Below are 25,340 nucleotides of genomic sequence, written 5' to 3'. Positions count from 1 at the left end.
CACTACGAAACATGAATACAGAGACAGAGGGCGAGGGGAGCACCACGGCGATCACAGGATCTGCAACTAGCGACACAGACTCGTCCTCCGATGGGAGCTCCCTTGTGGTGGCGGCAACATCTGTGCCCCCCACTTCAACAGGTACATCCGCCACCCCCCCTACCAGCACCGCCCTCCCAGCAGCCCCACAGCCTTCGCCCTGTGCCCGCTCACCCAGGAGGGTGGGCATCACCTTCGCCCCAGGCACCTCAGCCACTGCCCCAGTCACCTCTGCTGCCCTCAGTGAGGAGGCCATTGACCTCCTCAGGTCCCTCACTGTTCGGCAGTCTACCATTTTGAATGCCATCCAGGGTGTAGAAATGGAGTTGCAACACACAAATGCATTCCTGGAGGGCATTCATTCTGGTCAGACTGCCCTTCATCGAACCGTTCAAACTCTGGCCTCAGCACTGCTGGCAGCCATTGTCCCTCTGTCTAGCCTCCCCCCTCCAACTTCCTCCACCCATACCCAATCCCCTGTACCTCTGCCTATCCCAAGCACACCATCAGACCAGCCTGCGCACACCTCAACACACAAGGGAAGCTCAGGCAAACATAAGCACCACACATCCCACAGGCACTCACACAAGCACCATTCAGAAGCAGACACTCCAACATCCACTGCCTCCACTGTGTCCCCCTCCTCCTCGTCATCCACATCCCTCCCAGTAGTGTCTACACTCACACCTGCATGCACTACCACTACAGCCACTACGTCCCGCACCAGCACACCCACCAGCACACCCCGCTCACGTGCAGTCACCACCCCCACTACCATACACACGTCTCCTGTGTCCTCTCCAAGTGTGTCTGTGACGCCCCCTCCCAAGATACACAAACGCAGGCACACACCCACCCAACATACATCCACCTCACGATAGCCTCCAGCGCATGCACCTGCACCCAAAGCCACAAAAGTTACACCTCCTACAACCACCTCCTCTTCCTCCACTCCCAAACCCCCTCCAGCTACCTGTCCCAGTGTCTCCAAACAACTTTTCCTGTCCACCCTTAACGTATTTCCCACCCCCCGCCCGTCCAACTCATAGGTCCCGTACTAGCACCTCAGCCACAAAATCACCGGACCAGTGGTGCCTGTTGTCACAGGTATGTGGAGTGCACCGGCCACCAGGCCAGCCAGTATATCACAGAGCCAGAGCAAGGCCAGTCCCCCCCCGTGAAGCACCAGAAGTTGGCCAGTGCCCGGCAGGAGAGGGGGAAGACTCCAGCCACCCAAGCCGCTCACAGGGGTCCCGGGGGGAGTGTGTGACTCCTCCCAAGGTGGGGAAGGGGCAGAAGAAACCCTCAAAGTCTGGGAGGAGCATCACGGCAGAGAAGCCCGCCATCATCCCCACTGGGCAGCAGGCCACCGCCAGCCCCATCGTCGCTGCCCAGGATGCCACCACCAGCCCCATCGTCGATGCCCAGGAGGCCACCGCCAGCCCCATCGTCGCTGCCCAGGAGGCCACCGCCAGCCCCATCGTCGCTGCCCAGGACGCCACTGCCAGCCCCATCGTCGCTGCCCAGGAGGGCCCCGCCAGCCCCATCGTCGCTGCCCAGGAGGGCCCCGCCAGCCCCATTGTCGCTGCCCAGAAGGGCCCCACCAGCCACAGCCCAGCTGCCCAGGAGGGCCCCGACAGCCACAGCCCAGCTGCCCAGGAGGGCCCCGCCAGCCACAGCCCAGCTAGGCAATGAAGGACCGCCAGCCCCAGCCCAGCTGGGCAATGAAGGACTGCCGGCCCCAGCCCAGCTGGGCAATGAAGGACCGCCAACTCAAGCACCGCTTTGCACTCCCCAGGATACATCAATGGGCATGGACCCCCCTCGTGGATCTGGCGTTGTGCACTCATCCGGCTGAGGCGCCTCCCCTTCCCTCCCCCCTGAGGTGCCTGTTTTATTTCTATCTGATGCCCCTGCAGTGTTCTTTCCGTCATGTTCGGGTATCTTGGGTGGGCCTCTCCCATGCATTTTGGGCCTAGAGGTCCACGGACTATGAATGGTGCAATACCTGAACTAATATTTGTGGTGTATATTTTGTTAATAGTGTATATATGTATATATTTGCTTACTCTATTTTGATATATTACAATGGTTACACTCATTTCCTTTTATCTTTGCACTCTTCCGGGGGGGGTGTTACTGTAATGTTTGGATATGCATTGGTGTGTGTGTTGTAGTGGGTGAGGGTGGGGGTTGGGGTGTTGCGTGTGTGTGTCCCTGTTTTTTGCCCCCCCCACCCCTATGTCGTAGGTGCAGTACTTACCGTGGTCTTCGCCGCCGGTGTTGGTGCTCCTGGTACAGGAGCAGGAAGGCTAGTGCAGGAAGAATATGGAGTTCCGGCTCCATGGTGTTGTCGTTCCTTGTGGAGTGTGTAGAGGTGAGCGTTTTCCCTTCGAAATGCCGTGTTTTTATCCGCGGTGAATCCACCCCGGAAAAGGTGGCGGATTGGCCTGTCATAATAGTGTAGGCGGTACATTGTCTCCCGCCTGTCAGTCGGCGGTGACCGCCGCGCTGTTTGTTTGTACCGCCGTGGCGGTCGGAGTGTTAAAGTGGCTGTCTTTGTTGGCGGTTTCCGCCACGGTCGTAATTGCAAATTGTTTACCGCCGGCCTGTTGGCGGTCTTACCGCCACTTTAACACCGTCCGCCAGGGTTGTAATGACCACCATAATGCCTATCCCCACTAACTGAATCCATGTCAGTCAATGTCTCCTACTGCCCAACACTGATTGGCCACCACAAGTGAATCCTACTGAGCTCTTCCTAGAAGACTCAGGGGCGCAGCAAGATATATACTAATAACTTTATACAGTACTTCTGCCACCCAGTAGCACAGGTCACTGAGACAACTAATCTTTAAAATAACACATTCTATTCTGTATGCCCTCCATTCCCCTTTAACATAGAGACAAAATTAGGAATTCCAAATCCACGCATAATGAAAATGCATGCAACAATAACAACAATTAACAACTAGCTCCACTATAATAAAAACTGCATGCAACAAATAAGCATGAAAACTCCAATGTAATAAACGATTAATTCCAACAATTGCAACAGTTACAACTACCACCACAAACTACCCACTAAAAATAATTGAACCCACAATACGTGCTAGGGGACATCAGGGTTCTCTTGCTCCTAGAAGGAGATACCTGAAGTTGTGAAAAGAAGGACCTTAAATAGATTTAATGTTCTCTTGGCTTCTAGCCAAGAATACCTGCATTAAGTATGGTGACCTAACCAGGAAGACAGCGTATTTGCACGCCCTCTGTAAAATTCTGTATCTCAGCTGCCAATGAGGCGAGTCTAGCCCCATGGCATTTCAGCAATCCAATTTACTGTGATTATTGATAAAACTTCCTCAGCCCCAGTGCTGCAGATAAAATCAGATTCCTATTGAAGTGTTCAGATGAAGGAATGCCAGCGGAACCAACTAAACACTGAAAAGAAACAACCTGTTCCAACTGCCTTCTAAAAAAGGAGAAACAGTTCATGGGAACTGACACATTTTCAAACATAATGCAGGAACTGTACTCTAATGGATCGTGGCACGGAATTTAACAATGGCATCTGGATTTTGATTTCCAGGAAACAGGCAACGCAGTTTGGCAATCAGGATTCTTCAGTAGTCACCACAGTGCAGAAGAAGATTTATATTCTTTTTATTTTTCCTACAAAGAGCGACCATTTTGTGCACATTCTACCGCATAAATGCGCAGAAACCAGCCACGGAATAGTCATGCACTTTTGCTCAGAAGTATGTGCCCTGCAAAACTCCTAGAATTAGGAGGCAATTTGCTGTGAGCGTGTGGGAGGACACCTGCGTTTCAGGAATCTCAGGTAGGTAAGTATGAAATGTGTAAGGATAGAGCACCAATGACTTGCTTCCACCTGTGCGGCATATGCTTTTAGACAGAGCATGGAACAGATAGTGTGTTTAAGGTTATCACTACCCCTGCCCAAGGTTTCGTCCACTTAAGCGTAGAAAGGAGTGTAACATCCCCTAGATTTCTAGAAATTCTATTTGTATATGTTTTGGTGAGAAGTAGTATCTGTACTATGCTCAGTTGAGATGCTTGATTGTGATTAGATGGTTTAAAGAGCTAAGCATAAGCCACCCCAAACTTGTGCTGAATAACAATGATCTCCGTGTGAAAAAGAGAAAGGGGCATCATTGCTTTTTGATACTGCCCCAGAATTACTAGGAAATGTAAAGCTGAGGCAGAGCCAAAAACTAATGTCACTCCAGGGGTGGTGTTAGCATGCCGCAACGAGGACAAATAGAATGCAGCACACATAGAAAAAGCAATTGGCCATAAATAATTGTCTGTGTGCAGGAAGGTGTCCCTTCCTGCACATAAACAATCATTCCCTGCAAGGCAGACACCCTGGAACTATGGTGCAAGGGTGCCTGTGTTGGCACTAGACAGCTAAATTTAGGTCCAACGCTAGGGAAACAAAGGGGTTTCACTGTACTGTTGTAGATGCGGTGCATCCCTGCGTTTCTGAAGTGATGCAGCGCGGCGCTGCCAATTGTGGCACAGCACTACACCACTTCCTTGTAAACATGCCCCTTAGGATCTTCAGTGGAGTAAAATAAAAATTAAAAAAAGATCAAAAAGTGGTTCTGACAGATGGGAGTACTTTTTACAAACTTGCATACAATCTTGTGCTGTCGGCATTATTGTTGTTTCTAAAGGAACAAAGCCCAAGATTAGGGGGTTTATTATTTTTGCAAAGCACAAAAATAATGGCCCTGGCTCCAGAGATTTTTCCTAGCATATGGGGGTCATTGCTTACTTTTCCACCCTAACTGGCTTGCCTCATGTCGTGGTCCGGAAAGGGTAACATGTGTAGGAAGACCTTACCTAAGCAGGGTGATACTTCTGACAGATAAACCTGGTGGCTCAGTTGTGGTGGTTGGGGTGGTGAGTCAGACGGTAGAGTATGAACTGACTTTGCTGTGGAAACCTTGTTGCTCCTCTGCTTCTAAATCATTCAGGGGGCCACATCATTGGGAGAGATGTGGCAGAGTGGGAGAATCATACTAATTTAAGGTGTGTTTCCCAGCCCACCAATCTATCAATGACCTTGGCAGAATTAGGATGATACACATGCTGGTTTTCATGCATTGCCAAGAAGATTGTTCCCTGAAGTGGAAGTCAGGGAGGTATGGAGTGAAAGTGTATAACTATCCTTGAAGACAAGAGTGGGAAGCATATTGGGTATAAGGGTTTATGCAGTAGTGAAGTTGTAGTACCGTTCCTATTCTGGGGAGTGCGTAGGTTAGGGTGGTAGCACCACTGATTGTGGGTGACTCAGTCAGTCCCACACCATCTGGAAACTGTCGGCCTGACTTTTGGCTAGCTCACAGTGCCTCACACAAACCTGGAAGGTAAAGGTGATTTCTGGCAACCTAAACACAACACTGACTCCTCAGGGAAGTTGAAGTTACTAGATCATGCCAATATCTTCCAGTTACACAAAGACTCTATATAAATATATGAAAATGAATTAAATGAATAATATATGTATGTGTGTAAAGGGCACAGGCTACTGGCCTAGAGCTAAAATAAAGGGGCCAAACTTAGTTACTAAGGGGAACCCACAACACCCTCGCCATTGTCGATTTAGGAGTGCAGGGTGCAAGACCTAAAATTAATCAAAGCAAAGCCAATTACCAAAAGGCAGACTAAAACATGTACATAAAAGAGATCAAATGTCTACGTTGACAAACAAATCAGGCCAAAGCATAAGGCTGAACTAAAACAAGTCAATTTAAAAAGATGCCAATTTAAAAATCATCCGTATCTTACACTAGGTCACCAAGCACAACAGTGGAGATGGAATCCAGGATAGAACCTACTTGGGAGACGATAAAACCACCAGCTTGTCAGTCAAAATGTGGAAGGAGCACACATGATCCGTCATCTAATCCATAGTTCTGGTTGGGGGGGCAGCGTTCAATGCCGTGCTAGATGTTGAGTCACCAAGAGTCACTAGATCTACAAAGGGTGGCTCATAGGAGGAGTCGCATAGCAACTGCAATATCACTGGACAGGTCCGGCAATGAACCCTCATAAAGAACATCAGATTTATGTCCACAGAAAATACATGTTGCAAAGCAAGATACTCCTCCAGTGCATATTCCAAAGGGCACCATAAGCAAAGAAAGATGGGCCACACACAGTAGTGAACTGGTTGAAATGACAGTGACCAATTCTGGTCAAGTTCCTCCAGTAGTGATGCTTTGAAATACTGCATCAGGTGTTCACTACACAGTTGGGCTATTGGGCGCTCCATCACTCTAAGTTGAGATAGGGCAGCCATTGTTAATCAAAAATAGCAGAATACCATCAATTGATGCCAAAACTATTGAGAATCCTCAGAAAACACTTGAATAAAGTGAGTGAATGGTTGAGGGTACAATGCCAGCAGTGTTTAATGCATTGAAGATGTGACTGACCAATTTACTGAAGTGTTTTGGAAAGTTGCTTTTAAAAGGGACTGTATCTCTGCGGACGGCCTTGCTACTTGCAGGTCATAGCTTTCAGGGGTTGATGTGAGGGCCACATGTTTTTGAAACAATAGTGCTTTCAGTCTGCTTAGCTTGTCAAAGTGAACATCATAACTAGAAAAGTGAGGCCACAAATCTTCTACTTTTATCTCATGCGTAGGAGGGAAAGGTACATTCCCAAAGCAAGTCGATATTTGAGAAACAGAAATCATGGAAGCCACACCTGCTTTCATCCCACGGCAACCTTGATCACTCAGCATTAAGTAACTCCTGTTCGAAAGTAACTGAAACACTGGGCGAATCAAAGAGATGGGAATACCCTTTAAGTAGCAATGTATTACATGTGCCATGCAAGTCCACCTCTTTACAAACCATAGAATGGCTTATAAAAGTTTCATAGTCACTTGCGCTAAGAAAGATTTCCTTTTCACCGTTCAGGCATTTGAAATCAAAGGCCAACTCCCAAACCTCATGGATGTAACTATCCCCTAATTGCTCAAACATGCAAACAGGAAAATGTTTCAAACGTAGTGAATTGAAAAGTTGAAATTTGCAGTGAGATCACTCCATGTATTAACCACACTGAAGATGGACTTTTAATTACAGTAAAAGGCACATTTTCTAATTTTTCAATATTAAGCATGATGTAACTATCTTCCTTCTTAGCCATTATCTGCTGTCTACATGTGAGATTAAATGCAGCAAATAACTCCTTAGAGGAAACATTCTGCTAAAGCATGCAGCCACTTTTCAGAACTTGTAAAGTCCAACTCAACTGAAAAATGTACCTAAGTTGAATTTGTCATGGCATAAAAATGACTTCATTTTGAATAATGTCATTTGCAGAAGGCACAATGTTGTTTAATGTGTAAATGCAAGTGGACAATGTGTTCATACCATTATAGACAACGGATGACGCCTTCTCTAAATTTTCCTCATCTATTTGCCTCAAACGTGCAGCAACTTCCATTCGTGAAAGTGTCCAAATTTCATTATATATTGCAGACAAGAAACGTTTTGAGCATGATTTTGTAGGGCCTAACAAGAAATCTTGAGCGAAAGGTGTTCTTTAGAGCGGTTAATGTGAATTTTTTTAGCCATTGCTCGCAACGTTTACCTACACAGTATGTGGTGGTGATACTTGAGTGCTGTGTGATGATGTAACAAGTGTCTGGTCTTTTCCCTCTAAAACCCTGTGCAGAGGTGTTAAAATGTGCATGGCAGCTATTTGTGTCCACTGACCACAATAACCACCTGTTAGGACCTAAAAGTGATAAATTAAAGATACCGTTATGAACCCAACCATTGAACTGTTCTTCTGTGACAGTCAGAATTGTTTGCCAATTATAAAATTTAGCTACAGAGGGAATACTGGACATATTACTTTGTTTTATTTTTACTATCCACAGGCAAATGGTTTGCTTTGCAGTATCATATCGAAAAATCATTTTCAATGGAATTAAACATGCTCTAAATAAAGCTTCAGTGCCTTGTATTTGCCAATCTTTTGTTCCCCAGACACTTTGCAAATCAATCCATTTCTTCCAATATTCATAACATTTTATTGCCAACTGGGAAACAAAGGAATCTAAATAAATCAATTTAGTGTTGGTTAGCAATATTTTCCTAACTTTCAAATTCAGTAATTTGAAGTAATAGGACTCAACATTTCTAACATCATGCCCAGAAAAATAAGCAAACTTTTATACATATATTTTGTAACTCCCTACTGGCAGAGTTGGACAATGATCTCTTTGTGTATAATTAAAAAAACTACTCTTGGAGTTCTAACTTGATGTAAAAGATGGTGTCCATAATGATGAAAACAGAACATTTCCCCATAATTTGCAGTATTCACATATACATCTTCACTTTCTAATGCAGTGTAATATTCAATCTTGGAAAGCATAGAATCTACTGCTTTTGCATCGTAGTCAATAGAAACAACTCAGGTATAATTACATCATTCACTGATGCTTTAAACAAATATGGAATTTGAATCATTACTGTAGGGCTAAAGATATCAAATGGTACTTTATCCCAAACAATCCTATGAGGATCTGAAACAGCTGAAATGTTTACAAGGGACAAGTCTCTTCATACTGTATGTGATGATAAATAAGGCTTTAAAACCTCATCCACCAGTTTAACAGAAGAGCATTCAGGAAGATAGTGACCATGTATCAACAAAAAAACATTTGATCCATTAGAGAAAGTCAAGTAGTGTCAAAATTATCCATAGGTAGTACCATGAACAAACCCAAAAATGTTGCTTAAGCCAATGGAAAATATTACATTTTTTACATACAGGTGCAGTTGCTGAAGAATTTGAAACTAAGTCATCAATGTCGGCAAAATAACCAGAAGCTGTTTCTGCAAAGACTGGACCTGGTGTGGGTGAAAGGGAACTAGTAGAAGAATCCAAAGGTGGTTCATCATAAATAATTCCATCTGTTTGTGTTGCAATGGAAAATTGCAAGATAATAAAATGGACATCTCTCATCAATATACTGGTGACAGGAATCAATACAAATTCATTCTCCCCCTCCCCAGGCTCGGGGAATGAATTTCAGCATTATTGAGTGCTTGAAGAGTTATATTCTGTATGGCAGTGAGGGAAATACCAAGGAATCCTTGGGGTCTACCTTGCAGAATCAATCACATGATGCAATCTGACATTGTCAATAGAGAAAAAGTGATTGTCTTACGAACCAGACAGTGGTGGTAACATCACAGTTATGGTACCTTGTATTGCTAGAACTGGACCAGGTGCTCTGAAGGATTGACCAAACTCCATTTTCACAGGTATCTTTTCTCAAACTAGATCCCCCACTTTTGGGATCCAGCCTGTAGAAGCTGTCAAATCCCTCATTCCCAAGGTTGCAGCATGTGCTGATGAATTTTCATCACTTAATTGTATTTCCTGTAAAACAGTAACACATTCATTTCTGTAAAAATGTGTTCCTGTCCCCACCATGCCAGGTCCATCAACATCTGAGACATAAAGAGAGAAGCAAACATAACTCCATATGGGGTATGCTCACCCAAAGACCTTCTAGTCAGATTATTTAATGCTTTCCGGACCCCATGCAAGTGATGAGGCCAACTATTGGCTGAACCTAATTCCCTAGTTTTTAAGGATTGCTTTAAGTCTTGTTTCCTCCTCTCCACTACCAAATTTCCCCCAGGATGGTAGGGTGAAGAATAATGCATCCTAACACCCATTGTTGTCATGGTGTCCCTGAATGCCCTGAAGGCAAAGCCCTGGTCTGAGAGGAATTCTGTGACTACATATGTCCAGATGAAGACTTGCAAATCTTTAATAACAATTTGAGCATCAGCTGATCATTGTGTTCACCCCCATAGAAATCTGAAGCAGGAATCTACTGCAATTAGAATATATTTGTATGCACCTCCTGATTGCAAAGGACCGCAATAGTCCAGGTACACACATTACAAAGGATTATTGGAAATTAAGAAGGGGTGTCTCTGGTGGACGTTTGACAGTGGAACCTTTTATTTGTAGCAAATGTTTCAGCTAAGGACATACTGCTTGGTTTGTTTATATAGACCTGACCACCAATGGCGTCTCTCTGGTACTAAGATGGTAGCTGCCAGACCATCATGGTCAGAAGCAACACCCTCATGAGCTTCTCTAATCAAATCTTGTCTCTGATCTTGGTAGGGGATCATATGACCACTCACCCCTGGTATTGTAGCAAAGGCAATACTCTGGGTACTTAACTGGTAGGATTATTTGGTAGGACATGCTTTTAGTAAGGGCTTGCCATCACCTGAGGCATTCACAGCAGCCAAGATTTTATTTTCCACCCTGGTATGAGAATGAGTTAACGCAGCAACATAAGCCTTAGCAACTGCAGATTTAGCCTCTTCATCAGCCAATGTGTTCCGTACATTATGTACTCCATTACATTGATGGCCCAATGTATGCACTACATGAGCCTGTGGCAGCTTGTCTTAAGATCTGCTCCTTTCCCCCATAAGAATCTGTGTTTTAGGATGTTTCCCTTGGAATCTCTGAACCCATTAAAGCACCAGTAGTGTAAGTATTCATTAAAGGACTGGACACAATAATACGAACCACACATAATCAATGTAGAAAGTTCAAGATACGTGTGTTCCAGTGCCACAATCAAAGCCATAAGCTCTGCGAGTTGTGCTGTGCAGTCCCCTAGAGTCTGTGTATTTGTTGAGGGTGGAATTTACTATCTCTCTTTCGTCCACAAAGGGCTGCGCAAGCCGTGGAGTACTGATGTTTGGTACCTACAGCTGGTTACGCAGAACCATCATTGTAGATGTTGATTCTTCACTGGTCAAGAAGCAAGACATTAGTGGTCATGGGGTATTCAAGTTCCCACTGTAGATATTCTTGGCTCTGTAATTTTCGATTAAAACATAATCAAAATGATTGGCAGTCTAGGAAGTAGCCCATTGTATTCAACGTGGATGTAATGATTTTGCTTTTGGGACGCTTGCTTTTGTGACCGCCTCAAGGGCCATTATGGGGGTAACAACAATAATGTGTTTCCCTTAGGCTAGTGGCCTCTCCTTTCGGAACTGCAGTCAATATTTATTCTGTTGGTGCAAAACACTTTTCTACATTGGAGTGTAGATGTGATTTGTATGCTATTGGGTACTGTGGTTCTACACTGAATATGGAATATGGAAATCATATGGCACCAGGAATTACCCAGATCATCAAATTTGTTTCATTTACACATTTGTGTAAGTGCTTTGCTTCAAGAATGTCAGTCATTACTGCTCTTAGAATTTGTGTGGTTTGAGGTGTCCAGTGTTTACTTGTGAATTCTGGACAAATTAAGTCATAAAGTAGTTTTATGCATTGTGCATATTCTGTATGTTCTTATAATGTAAGTTATGTGGAAATTAAAGAAATCTAGCAGTGATTGCAATTTCTTGATGGGATTTGGTGGTGTAATTGAGCACATTTCTCTAGGAAATGTGGTGCCAGGGTCTACTCCTCATATGATAGTTTGCGTCCAAAAATAAAACAGTAAGAAAAGCTATTTTTGTTTTCTTAAAATTGAATTTGTAGCCATGCTCAGAAAATCCCAGAACAATGTGATTTACCCTGGCCAAATGCATGTTGAGATCATCATCTGTCAGATAAATATCATCTACAGAGGACAATGCCTCAGGATCAATATCATGATATATTGATGTCACACGGGCTGAGAACAATTCTGGACTATTCTTATACCCTTGAGGGAGATCAAAAATATCTGCATTGTGAACCTAGTGTGGAAAATGTACTTATATTAGGTGCTAGATGTTGGTGGAAAAAAAATGGAAATATCCAAGGTTGTTTTGCATCTTTTTCACACTATGGCCCTTATTACAACCCTGGCAGTCGGTGATAAAGCGTCGGTAATACCGCCAACAGGCCGGTGGTAAAAAAAAATGGAAACCGCCAACACAGACAGCCACTTTAACACTTAGATCGCCACGGCGGTAGAAACAAACACCGCGGCGGTCACCGCCCACACTATTACAAGGCACCAATCCGCCAGCTTTGCTGGGGCGGTACCAGCGCTATCAAAAGCACGGCGGAAACAGCACACAGAAGGGTAACCACTCACCTCTCGACACCCAACGTGGAAACAGGACGCCATGGAGCCCGAGTTACAGGTCCTGCCCATGTTGGTTTACCTCCTCATCTACCAGGAACATCAAAGACGGCGGCGACGACGACGGTGGGTACTGCACCTAGTACACATGGGAGGGGGAGGAAAAAGAGAGTGACACACAACACTCCCACCCACAACAACATACACACACACGTCCAATAACATCACAGATACACCCCATAAGCCCCTGGAAGAACGCAAGGACCAAATGTAATGAGTTTAACAATTGTAATAATAGAACAATCAGGTAGCCCAAGATAACTTTAAATCCTCAGTATACTAATATTTACAGTAAGTACACAAGTCCGTACACTTTCCCATTAAATGTCTTTGGACCAATTGTCCCAAAAAGCATGGGCGAAGCCCACACATGACACCTGCCTCAAAACTGAGAGAACACTGCAGGGGCATCAGGTCGAAAAAAATACAGGCACCTCAGGGGGAAGGGGAGGGGGGGCACTTCAGCCGGATGATGAGACAATGCCATTGCTTCTCGAGGGGGCTCCATGCCCACTGCCTGATCCTGAGGAGTGCAAAGCCACAGTCTCTCAAGTGGGTGGTCTGCCCACTGCTTGCTCCTGGGGAGTGCAAAGCCACAGTCTCTAAAGTCTCTCTAGTAGGTGGTTTGCCCACTGCTTTCTCCTGGGGAGTGCAAGGCCACAGTCTCTCAAGTGGGTAGTTTGCCCACTGCTTGGTCCTGGGGAGTGCAAAGCCACAGTCTCTCAAGTCACTCAAGTGGGTGGTTTGTCCACTGCTTGCTCCTGGGGAGTGCAAAAACACAGTCTCTCAAGTCTCTCAAGTGGGTGGTTTGCCCACTGCTTGCTCCTGGGGAGTGCAAAGCCACAGTCTCTCAAGTCTCTCAAGTGGGTGGTTTGCCCACTGCTTGCTCCTGGGGAGTGCAACACCACAGTCTCTCAAGTGGGTGGTTTGCCAACTTCATGGTCCTGGGGAGTGCAAAGCCACAGTCTCTCTAGCGGATGCTGTTCTCCACTGGTTCTAACAGGTAGCATGATACTCCATGGAGGCAGAGCCACACTCCTCCTTGCGACGACTAAGGCTGCAAACTGCTGGAAGTGCCAGTGCTGGTGGTGGTGCCTCATGTAGTGTGTGCAGAGTCCAGGACTTCTCCTGCAGCCTCAGACACCTTCCCACTGGGGATGATGCTGATGTCCGCTGTAGTGGCACTGGCTGGGCACGTCATGTGGCAGGTGGCGGTGGCTGTGTCGGTGTCTGCGGCTGGTGCAGGTGTCTGCACATGTGGAGGGAGACACCAGGCCGTCTTCTGCAGCCTCGGAAGGCTGCCCACTGGGCATGATGCTGGTGACTGTAGTTGAGGCAGCTGCCGTGCAGGTGGCGGTGCAGATGGCGGTGCAGGTGGCGGTGCAGGTGGCGGTCGTTGCGGCAGTGCCCACGGCGGTACAGGTTGCTGGGCTGTCTTGCGAGAGGGGTGACACCTGTCCCTCACCCGGAGGCTCTGTGCCCTGAGCTGACTTCCCTTTGCTCTCGTGTCCCTTCCCCACCTTGGAACTCGCTGCTGGGACCTTGGCACTGTCCTCTTTGGTTCTGGAAGAGGCCTTGCTGGGTGGTTGCTGCGGCTTTTCTCTTCTGCATGCTGGCCCCTTCTTTATCTTGGCAGGTGACGGAATAGGGTGGTCCTTGGCTCCACTAGGTGGCACACTGGCAGCCCTGATGCGTGCCCCCTTTGATGTTCCCGGACATGCAGGGACCACACTGGACGAGGATTTGGTGGCTGAGGTGCTGGTCAGGGCTCTAGACAACCTGGCCCTAGGGGAAGGATGGGGGGAGGTGTGGGGAAGAGGTCAATGCTAGCCAGGAAAAGTTTTTTAGACTCACTGGGACAGGAAGATGGAGGGGGTTTGGGAGTGGAGGAAGAGGTAGTGGTTGTAGGAGGTGTACGTCTGCTGAGTTTGGGTGAAGGTGCATGGATTGGAGGCTGCTGGAAGGTGGATGGCTGTTGAGTGGGTCAGTGCCGGCGTTTCTGTACTTTCGGAGGAGGGCTCACAGACACACTGGGAGAGGACAAAAGGGACGTGTGAATGGTATTGGGGGTGGTGATTGCACGTCAGCGGTGTGTGGTGATGGGCGTGCTGGTGATGGAGGTAGAGGCTGAGGATATAGTGCATGCAGGTGTGAGTGGAGACGAGACTGGCTGGGAGGTGGAGGACGTGGAGGAGGGAGACACAGTGGAGGCAGTGGATGTTGGTGTGTCTGCATGGGTATGGTGCTTGTGTGAGTGCCTGTGGGATGTGTGGTGCTTATGTTTGCCTGAGCTACTTTTGTGTGTTGATGTGTGTGCATGCTGTTCTGATAGTGTGCTTGGGATAGGCTGAGGTAGAGGGGATTGGGTCTGGGTAGTGGAGGTTGGAGGGGAGAGGCTGTACACAGGGACAGTGGCTGCTATCAGCGCTGAGGCCAGAGCCTGAAATAGTTTCTGTTGGGCCGCCACGCTAGAATGAATGCCCTCCAGGTATGCATTTTTTTGCTGCAAATGCCTCTCGACACCCTGGATGGCATTCAAAATGGTTGACTACCCAACAGTGAGGGATCTCAGGAGGTCAATAGCCTCCTCACTGAGGGCAGCAGGGCTGACTGGGGCAGGGCCTGAGGTGCCTGGGGCGAAGGAGATGCCCCCCCTCTTGGGTGAGCGGGCACGGGAAACATGCTGAGGGGCTGCTAGGAGGGCGGTGCTGGTAAGGGGTGGTGGCAGCTGTACCTGTTGTTGCGGTGGGCACAGATGGGCCCGCCACCACAAGGGGGCTCCCATCAGAGGAGGAGTCGCTGTCGCTGGTGTCCCCTCCTGTCCCCATTGTGGAGCTCCCCTCGCCCTCTGTCCCACTGGTGCCTTCAGACTCCGTACATTCTCCCTCCTGGGCCATGTGGGTTGCAGCTCGCTCCTGCTCCGGTGCCACTGCTCCTCCGCCAGATGATGGTAATGCACACAAGGACAGGGTGACAAAACAAAAAGGGGGGAAAGACAGAGGAGACACATGGTCAATGCCAGCAACACCACTACCGTTGGCAGACAAAACACACAGTGAGCAGCCCTATGCACTAGCAGTTCTTAGGAAAATCACCTGCCCATGGGGGACTATGCCTAACCCCATTTGCTGCACACCTGGAACCTACAGGAGCCTGACTAATTGTAGATGGCCACTACCACTATTGGGGTTGGAGTGGCACAGAGCCTGCCTAACAAGGGACCTACCCTACCACATTTGCCCTGGCCTAGGGGAACCCACAGCCCACATCCCCCACCCAGACACCTTGTAAAGCGCGCAGAGTCAGCTGAATGAGACTGTACTCACCCCCTTGTGGCTGCTGTGATGACCTCAAGCGCACATCCAACTCCGGATATGCCACCGCCAGGAACCAGAATATCAGGGGGGTCATGGTGCGACGGGCACCCCTTCCACGTTGGGAGGCCATCCGCAGCTTGGCCTCCGCTGTCTTCTTGCTCCAGCGGCGCAGGTCCTCCCATCTCTTGCGGCAATGGGTGCTCCGTCTATGATAGACGCCCAGGGTCCGCACTTCCTTTGTGATGGCACACCAAATACCCTTCTTCTGGTGGGTGCTGACCTAGAGGAAAGGTAAAGTAAGAATGGAAATTACTACCCCCCCGGTTCTTCTTACTCATTGGCCACCAGTTCCCACTCATGTCCTGAAACACATACACTAACCATCCTCACATGCAGGCCACAGCCCCCCCACAACATGTATCTTCCATCCAGACCACTTCATACATTCTGTGTCTGTATTGTGGCGGATTTCTAGATGTGGGTCACAATACCTGTAGCGGATTTCCGCCACAGTATGTTGGCGGCCGTCAGCACGGCAATCAGCGGCTGTTAATGCCAGGGTTGTAATGAGGGCCTATGTAGTTAGCCAGTGATGCACTAGTGGGATTTTTGGATGACAAATGTGTGTGTGACTGTAATCTAAGACTATTCCATATGAATGGTCCAGCTTAGAGACAGGAAACAAAGGTTTATTCACAAAAGATACACAGGGTTAAATTACTCATTGGAACTCAAACTGTGAAAGGATCTCTCTCACTGGGGATTTAGCCTCATGTTTTATGTGGTATTGAGGTTGTACTTGTGGAATGGACCATATTGGTATGACATGATAAGGAGAATCCCTGTCCCAACCCACGTGGTTGCAGTACAGCCCTGGAGCCGGCACCAATGCCCAATCTGCAGAGTAGGCTTCTTTTAAGGTATCAGGAACAAGGGCTGAGAAAGAAGGCAAAATGACATCTTTCCATTTTGGGGGAGTTTGGGCAAATTCTGGTTGCCAATCTCTTTCTACCAATAGAAGATCATAGCTTATTTTGAATCTTCCCCAGAAGATCATGTTAACGGTGTGCTCAATGTCCCCTTCAATTTGAATTCTTAGCTTGTAAAACCTGTCGGATGGGGAGGGTGGGGTTATGCCTGACTGCTGTTTTGATTTCAAGGAAATCATTAGTTGCTATCACAATCATCACTTGAATATTCTAGCAAACTATTGCAACCTCTGACGCGCTGTCTAGCAGAGTCACTGCAGACGTCCTGTTCTTCAGGAACTTGCTAATTGTGTTTGACATATTTGGCCGTAAGTGCTGCAACCTTTTTTTTTTAATTGCCATTTTATTTGTGGAAGTTTTTCTCCCTTCTTAATCGTGACATGTGAAGAGTATTGTGGATCCTTTTTTGGTTTCACAAACTCATTTCAGTGATCTGACCGACCTCCTCTCTCGCTCCTTTTGTTGGATGAGTCCTGAAAGGTATGGGAAGGGCCAGTATCAGTATACTGATATCTGTCAGGCGGTCTTAACTTGTCTAAATTATACCTTTTTTCTGAGGTCTTCGAATGTGGAGATTTTACTCCTAGCTTTAATTTGTGGGAATGTTATGTTTATCTTGGGGTCCCAAATGGGGAAACACCGCTTTCAGCTGATTTCTTTTTTTGTGCTATCCAAAACAGAATTTCATCTCATTTGGTGGGAACCTTACCCATTATCCAGTAGCCAGATTTATCTCGGGTGCAGCCAATTGTGGTGCAGCTGGAGCAACCGTCGCTGGAGTGGTATTTAAGGTCTGCAACATAAATTGTACTAAACGTCTATATATTCCAACTAGATCATTGCATAATGGGGGCACATCTACTGCTAGCATATTTTGTTTGATTTGGTGTATATTTAGACAATTCTGGCCAGATATTTTCATCATTACTTAAGGTACCAAACCTGACATTTGTATGAAACTTATTTGAATTTGCATCTGCTGCAGAAAGGTGACCAATGAATAGAAAATGTATGTTCTGTACCGTTGTATGCCTCTACCATGAACGTAACATCTCCACCCCAATTAGGGAGCCCATGGGCTAATATATTGCATGAGAGGTGCTCTCATGTTTACTAGAATCATTACTGGTTGTCGCTGTGCCATAATTAAATGCTAATGTTCAGAGTAGAAACACCAAACTAGGGAATCCTTTTAAGGTTCAAGCTTGAGCAACCTACGGACTAAAACAGGTACTACCTATTTAGCAGAAGAGGATTTTTCCTAACACTATGGAAATTGCTGTGTAATGGTGATTAGGGTACCTTTGCCATGCGAGAGAGAAATCCTCAGATCTATTTAAATTTATGTCTGACCAATGTTGATAGCACCATGTGGTACGATTCCAGTGCCAAGATCAGCAAAGCTGTCAATGGTGTGGTGTACACAGCAGGACGGCCATGACTGGAAGGGTTATTATTTCATTTTTTTTTAAACGGGTTTTCAGTGCCTTTAGTTTTTCTCCTAATTGCTACGTCATCACTGATTGAAAATTAGATTTTTTTGAATTGGCATAGTTATAGAGGTCTTCCCAATCTCAACCAATATAATTCAAGCATGTGTAATGTGATATCTGACTACAGTTATCAAAGCTTCTGAAGAAAATTATCCAATAACTGTTCCATATCCCCTATCTTGCGTCTGCATTGCCCCTCAAACTGTAAAGTTTCTTATCATTCTCATAAGTAGGTGAAGTGCCAAACTCGCTTTCTCCACAACTTTGCAGATTTTGTTTTTTAACTTTGCCATCTGTGCATAACAAAGGTGCCGAAACATATAAAAATGATAATACATTGGTCTAAAATATGGCTTTGCCCTATGGCAGGAACTTTCTTTGTGTGGAGCAAATCTGTGAGCTGCTAGCCACTTATCTTTTTTTTCTCTGATGCATGGCACTGCATATCCTTTTCCTGCTCAATAATGTCCAAAATGGGTTTTTGCCAAAGAGAATAGGAAGTGTCACACCCAGTGATGGCTATTGTTTTTCCCTTCCGGCTTTCAGGTAATGCTTTCAAAAAATACCTTCTGACTGCCTAGTGTCCCATCTATATTGAGTGCAACAACAGCCTGCAGGAAATATTAGGATGGGTGAAGTAAAACTATGCCAGCCATAAGCAGATTAAGCAAGCTCCATAGTGCTTTGTAAGGTGTAAAAGTTTACAAAATTACCAGATTATGCAACTTTGGGCGGCACTTGCTCAGCATTCAGATGTTTCATATTAGAATTGTCCTAAACAAAAACACCCAATTGTTGGTCCTAAGTGAACCTGTGGTATTTAAGGTGATGTTTTTAGGTGTCATTTCCAAGCATTGGTTGATATCATAATTTAGACTGAGGACCTGATTATGAGTTTGGTGGTCGGACCGCAAAGCAGGCAGTCCCAAAAAGCCCGCTGCCCTGGCAGTCCCCGACCACCATATTACAAAGTACACAAGCAGAACCTCTGCCCACCAAGCCAAAGTGCAGACCTCCAGTGGCGCGCCGGTCTGCTATCGTGGCAGTCCATACTCCTGCACTGTCAGTGCCACAGCTAACCACTGAGCCTGTTACAAACACACTGTTGCAATGGTTGCTCCCTGGCGGCCGTTGACCACCAAGGTCCATGTTCAGCCAAGTAACAGACAAGTGCACATTGAATAAATTAAAAAACAACACAGCCGACAATTATGGGCCTAGTGGACTCACCTGCAAATCACACTATAAAACACACTCTTTCACAGACCATGATCCTTTGCATTTCCACTGCAGCACAGCAAGACATAGACCACACAGCTTTTTGTAATTTCTTGTCACATAAGGCAGCCCTTTTTGACCATCCCATTTTTCACCTTACACAAACTTCTACTTCTTTTTGCCATTTATTCTCCCAAATAGCACTTGCCTTGTTTACTTTGCAACTGCCACCCACTTTATTTTTAGTCATGTCACTCACCAAAAATCCACAATTTTCAGAGGATGAGTTGAGAGTCATGGTGGATGAAATAATAAGAGTAGAGCCACAATTGTTTGGAGCCCAAGCCCAGCACACTCCTCGCAGTAAGAAAATGGAATTGTGGCAAAGGATTGTCGACAGAGTGAATGCTGTAAGCACCACCCTGTGCACAAAGGAGGACATTAGGAAGAGGTGAAACGACCTACCTGAGGGGCAAGGTGCATTCCCTAGTCTTCAGGCAACAGATGGAGGCCAAAACGACTGGTGGTGGCGCTTTTAGTGCCCCATTACAACTCCTCACCTTGGGAGAAGAAGGTCTTGGACATCCTGCATCCTGAATGCTTGACAGGAATGCCTGGGGGAGTGGAGTCTGGTAAGATACAAAACAAAAACTGTAGCTAAACTGCAGTGTCATGCATGCTCAGAGGTCAGCTTTTGCCACCGTGTTGTTTTATAGACTCCAACAGCATTCAATGTCCTTAGAATCTGAGATGTAAGACTGTCAATGTGTATTGTTGGATCTAACACCACCACTACCAAGGCCCATCACGTAATTTGGAATGGTGCCTGTAAGCGTTTCAGTAAGACCCTTGTGTCTGTGTGCCCTCAAATGACCTGACTGCAAAGCCCAATAGGCCCTTTCCTGTACTCCAACCACCAACCCAGTGTTCACTTGCCCAAATACATCTGTTAGTGAACTCTCAAATGAAGTTTACTCACCTGGTATTATGCCATTTGTCTAGTGTGTGAAGTAGAGTGAGTTACTTGACTGCAAAGTCCAATAGGCAATTTATCTGTAACTCAAACGACCAACCCAGAGTTCACTTGCCCATATACATATGTTAGTGAACTCTAAAATAAAGTTTACTCACCTGGTAGTATGCCATTGGACTAATGTGTGAAACAGAGGGAGTGACCTCACTGCAAAGTCCAATATTCCATTTTTCTGTAACTCCAACCACCAGCTTAGTGTTCATTTTCCCAAATACATCTGTTACTGAACTCTCAAATGAAGTTTACTCACCTGGCAGTATGCCTTTGTCAAGTGTTGGGAAGTAGAGGGAGTGGCGTGACTACAAGGCCCAATAGGCCATGTTTCTGTAACTCCAACTACCAGCCCAGTGTTCACTTGCCCAAATACATCTGTTTGAGAACTCTCAAATGAATTTTACTCACCTGGCAGTATGCCTTTGTCAAGTGTTGGGAAGTAGAGGGAGTGTCCTGACTGCAAAGCCCAATAGGCCCTGTTTCTGTAACTCCAACCACCAGCCCAGTGTTTACTTGCCCAAATACATCTGTTAATAAATTCTCAAATTAAGTTTACTCACCTGGAAGTGAGCAATATACAGATCATGCTCGACTCAGAGAGGTTTCTGTCTAACAAGCTCCATCTTGACATGGTATCCCAAAATGAAACAAGTGTGGACCGGAATGACACCTCACCAAGTTTGTTCACCAAGTATTCCTAAGGCCTTAAGCTGAATAAGCAGATTGGTAGCAACAGCAAACACATTGACACACTACTGCACACATGATGACTGCAGATATAGGTACAACTAGGTTGTGTGTTTGCCTGTATCACACTCAACTAGACCTCCAAATGGTCAAATGAACATGTTTCCTCTCCACTATGTAGGCGACACTGTTGGTAAAACGCCAATTTCATTCACGCATCCACACTGCAAATGAGCTGAGGCCTTTAGTCTATGATGTCAATTTAATTCACTCATCCACTCATCATGAGCTGAGTCCAATAGACCAGGCAAGCTTCACACATGTCATGTCAGGTACTCCAATACCATGGTAACATGGCACAATGTGCTAACCTACAACTTAAGAATGTCCTATGTCTCCACTTACTGTGACAAAAAAGCTTTGGAGGTAGACAACACACTTCAACCAATAACAATTTACTCTCTTACTCAACAGGTCAAGCTGGCATAGGCCCTGGGCAGACCTCTTCCACCGACTAGACTACTACTCCATCCCTGGATGAAGCCCTCAGTGATGACAACACTCCTGGACTTGTGGACGTGGAGGACAGTCTTGGCACATCTGGGCAACCTGATCAGACAGCAACCGTGAGTCTCACTGTGCCCACAACTACACCTCCCAGCCCTGTTGCATCAACATCACAGGCAACAATGCACCCCCAACCTGTGTACCTAGCACAGTTTCGACCATCTTGTGCCCCCCAGTCATGGATCCATGAGGTCCAATACAAAACTCCTGACACTGAGATTCCAGGATCCAATAGGAAAGAGCACCCTGTGCCAAGGGCACATGCTCATGGGGGTAGGGTCCATGAGCGGGATGCTGTGGGCCAGCAGAGTAAGTCCACTGGGGCCACTCACCACCAGGAGATCATCAGACAAGTCTTGGGAGTCTATCAGCAGTCCCAAGGCATGATGGGCCAAGTATTGACTGAACTCCGGGAAATGAAGTAGCTGCAGAGGGACATGCATGGGGGCATGTGCGAACTAATGGAGGCCCATAATTCCAACATGGCCTCCCTAACAGGGGTGCTGAGGGACATTCATACATCTCTGAGTAAGGCTTTTCCAGGTCAATCTTCCCCTTCCTTTGGGGCAACTACATCAGTCACAAGTACATCTGTGCCAGCCACAGGAAGGGAGGCACTCCCAGAGGCCCAATCACCCCCAGACATCCCTGCCTCTGTAGCAGCTGATCCCCCTCGCAAGCGTGGATGTCTGTGCAAGAATCCAAGAGGTGCGGATGGCAAGACACACACCACTGGCAGCAAGAAATATCTTCATTAATGTCCTTCTTTGTGTGTCACACATACACTCTGTGGACTGCTCCTGTCCTGAAAAACACATTCCATTTCCAATGGGAGGAGTACTCTGGACTTTGGACTTCCAATGGTGTGGCATCTGCTCCAATGATTTCATTCACCATGACGGACCCTTTCACTTTACATTTTTGAACCATTCCATGAAGATCCAAGGTACTTGTGCAAGCAGGGATATGTTGCATGTACACAGTGCCCATCTCAGGATTACAACATTTTCACACAAACACCTACATAGAAATGTCTTGTCAAACAACAAATTGTATTACATTGTTCAGCACATAGGCTGCCAATATGTCTGAAACATAGCAAATCATTATTCATTGAATCATACTAGGTAAATGATCACATTTACAGGTACAGATCTCCTGACCATGGAAGGAATGGATTCATCAGACATTGTCCTGCAGAATAACCGAACATTAAAGTGGTGGATGTCATCAGCTGGAGCCATATTACCTACCACACAAAAGTAACCCAACATCATATAATGCAAGACTCAGACAGATGGCAGTAAACAGTTTATGATCTCAGGGTCATTACAATCTAGTACTTCAGCATCTGGTGGTATGACACAAACAAATGTCAGTGATGTGTCACGGGCACTTTGGCCTACAATGATGAAACACTACAACAACTACATACAGTTCAGACAAAAAGAATGTTTAGCCAATGTGAAGGAAACTAACATGAATTTGGCCTAGGACTACATATGTCCTGAGCACATGGTGACACACATGATACATCATGGCCACCACACTACAAAGAAAAAATCCAATGGAGTCTTCCAAACTTCCATCCTAGCAGTGTGCAAGCTGTCTTGCCACAGGTATTGTAAACTCAAAATCTGTAACCTACTTTCCCAGGAACAATCCGTGTCCACTTTGTATGTACAAACAGTATCATATACCTGCCAATGTCACCCCTCTGAAATGTCCACATGAAGATGTCATGGTGAAGGTACCTGAAAAAAGAACAAAAACATGGAGTATAGTTATGAAACTATACATATGGCAGTTCACATAGCATGCATCTGGAGAACAAAATACATTAAAACAAATCCGACACAAGCGAAACAACATCATTACGATGTGGATGTGTCAATAGCTACCTCATCAAACACCCTTTGGGAGATTTTGCCTGAGCATCAGCACACTATCTATTTCCAATAGTAAACTCCACTCATTATCACAACTACAGTTCATTGTACAGGCAAAGTCATGACATACTTACATTCATGAGAAGAATCTGTTGATGAGATCTTGTCGCAAGTCATCTCCTTCCTCTTCACCACTATCATCTACATTTGGCATTTCATTATTCCGACCCAGTGGCACTGCAGGTTCTCCCTCCTCTGAGATGTAAAGGATATTCCTCTGCAGGGCGATGTTATGGAGCATGCAGCATGCGACAGTGATCCGACACACTTTCCCGGGTGAGTGAAATAGGACTTCCCAGTCTTGTCCGGACAGTGAAATCTGGCCTTCAGAAGCCCAAAAGCCCACTCCACTGCCAGCTGTGTTTTTCCATGGGCCTCACTAAAGCGAAGTTCCCCTGAAATTGTTGAATTTCTCAGCAGCGTCAATAACCAAGGATGATTTGGATATTTTGAGTCTCTTGTTTAGGAATGAGACAGAAGTACCACAATTAGTCGCTCTCTTCATGATTACAGCACCTGACATTGCACACACAAAATCAGGACAGATGTGACTTACCAAACAGCCAGGGCCTCTCTGGTTGCAGTTGTGACATCATCTGGGGTATGGTGCTGTTCTGCATTTCAAATGAATCTTAGGCTGAACCTCGGAACCGGGCACGGACGTTTGAAATGTAGAAATCTAATAAAGCAGACAATTTGAATGTTGATAAAATGGAAGTGCTTTCTGTTGTGATAGACTTGTTCACTTGCCTGCTGTGACATTAAGGCAACACGCATGCCATCAATGGCTCCCACCACGTGTGAGAGGCGAGTAAAACCATAGAAGACAACCTTCACATTGGCTAAATCTTCATGTCTGGGAAACCTGATATAGCTGTCAATGTGGTTATCATTGCTGATGGGACATCTCTTCTCACACCACTGACCATAGGTTGGGACATACCACCAGTTATGACCACTGTATATTGGAAGGAAACTGTGGCCAGGAAGTGTAATACTGCACGAGTTGAACAATGGGTGGTATTGCATGTTGGATTAGTGTTTTCAGGCATACGATCTGCCTCCAACTGATGACATAAAGCCAAAACTGTTTGCTTATTCAGACAGGACTGTTTGATGTCATGTCGTTCTTCCCTGGTTTGAATGTCTGGCAGGACGGTACACTGGAGGTTGTCACCTTTTCCCTCTCCCAGGGTACCTATTTGCGAAATTACGAGTTGGAGCATTAGTCATTGTGTCCACACCAACATTGATGATGTATAGTGTTGGGCTTTTGCTTATGCAGGGTCATCCTGAATCTTTTTGCCTCCTGCCTCCTATTTTTTTCTGACCTGTCGCTGTTGGCTTTTGAACTCTGAGCACTTTCCCACTGCTAACCAGTGCTAAAGTGCATATGCTCTCCGTGTAAATTGTATGTAATTGGTTTATCCATGATTGGCCTATTTTATTTACTAGTAAGTCCCTAGTAAGGTGCACTAGAGGTGCCAGGGCCTGTAAATCAAATGCTACTAGTAGGCCTGCAGCACTGGTTGTGCCACCCACATAAGTAGCTCTGTAATCATGTCTTAGATCTGCCACTGCAGTGTCTGTGTGTGTATTTTTACACTGTAAATTCGACTTGGCAAGTGTACCCACTTGCCAGGCCTAAACCTTCCCTTTTCTTACATGTAAGGCACCCCTAAGGTAGGCCCTAGGTAGCCCCAAGGGCAGGGTGCAGTGTAGGGATAAGGAAGGACATATAGTAATGTGATTTATATGTCCTGACAGTGAAATACTGCCAACTTCGTTTTCACTGTTGCAAGGCCTGTCTCTCTCATAGGATAATATGGGGGCTACCTTTAAATATGATTAAAGTGTAGATTCCCCT

This window comes from Pleurodeles waltl, chromosome 1_2 (genome assembly GCF_031143425.1).
Source record: "Pleurodeles waltl isolate 20211129_DDA chromosome 1_2, aPleWal1.hap1.20221129, whole genome shotgun sequence".
Lineage (NCBI taxonomy): Eukaryota > Metazoa > Chordata > Amphibia > Caudata > Salamandridae > Pleurodeles > Pleurodeles waltl.
Note: the sequence above shows the minus strand (reverse complement) of the source record.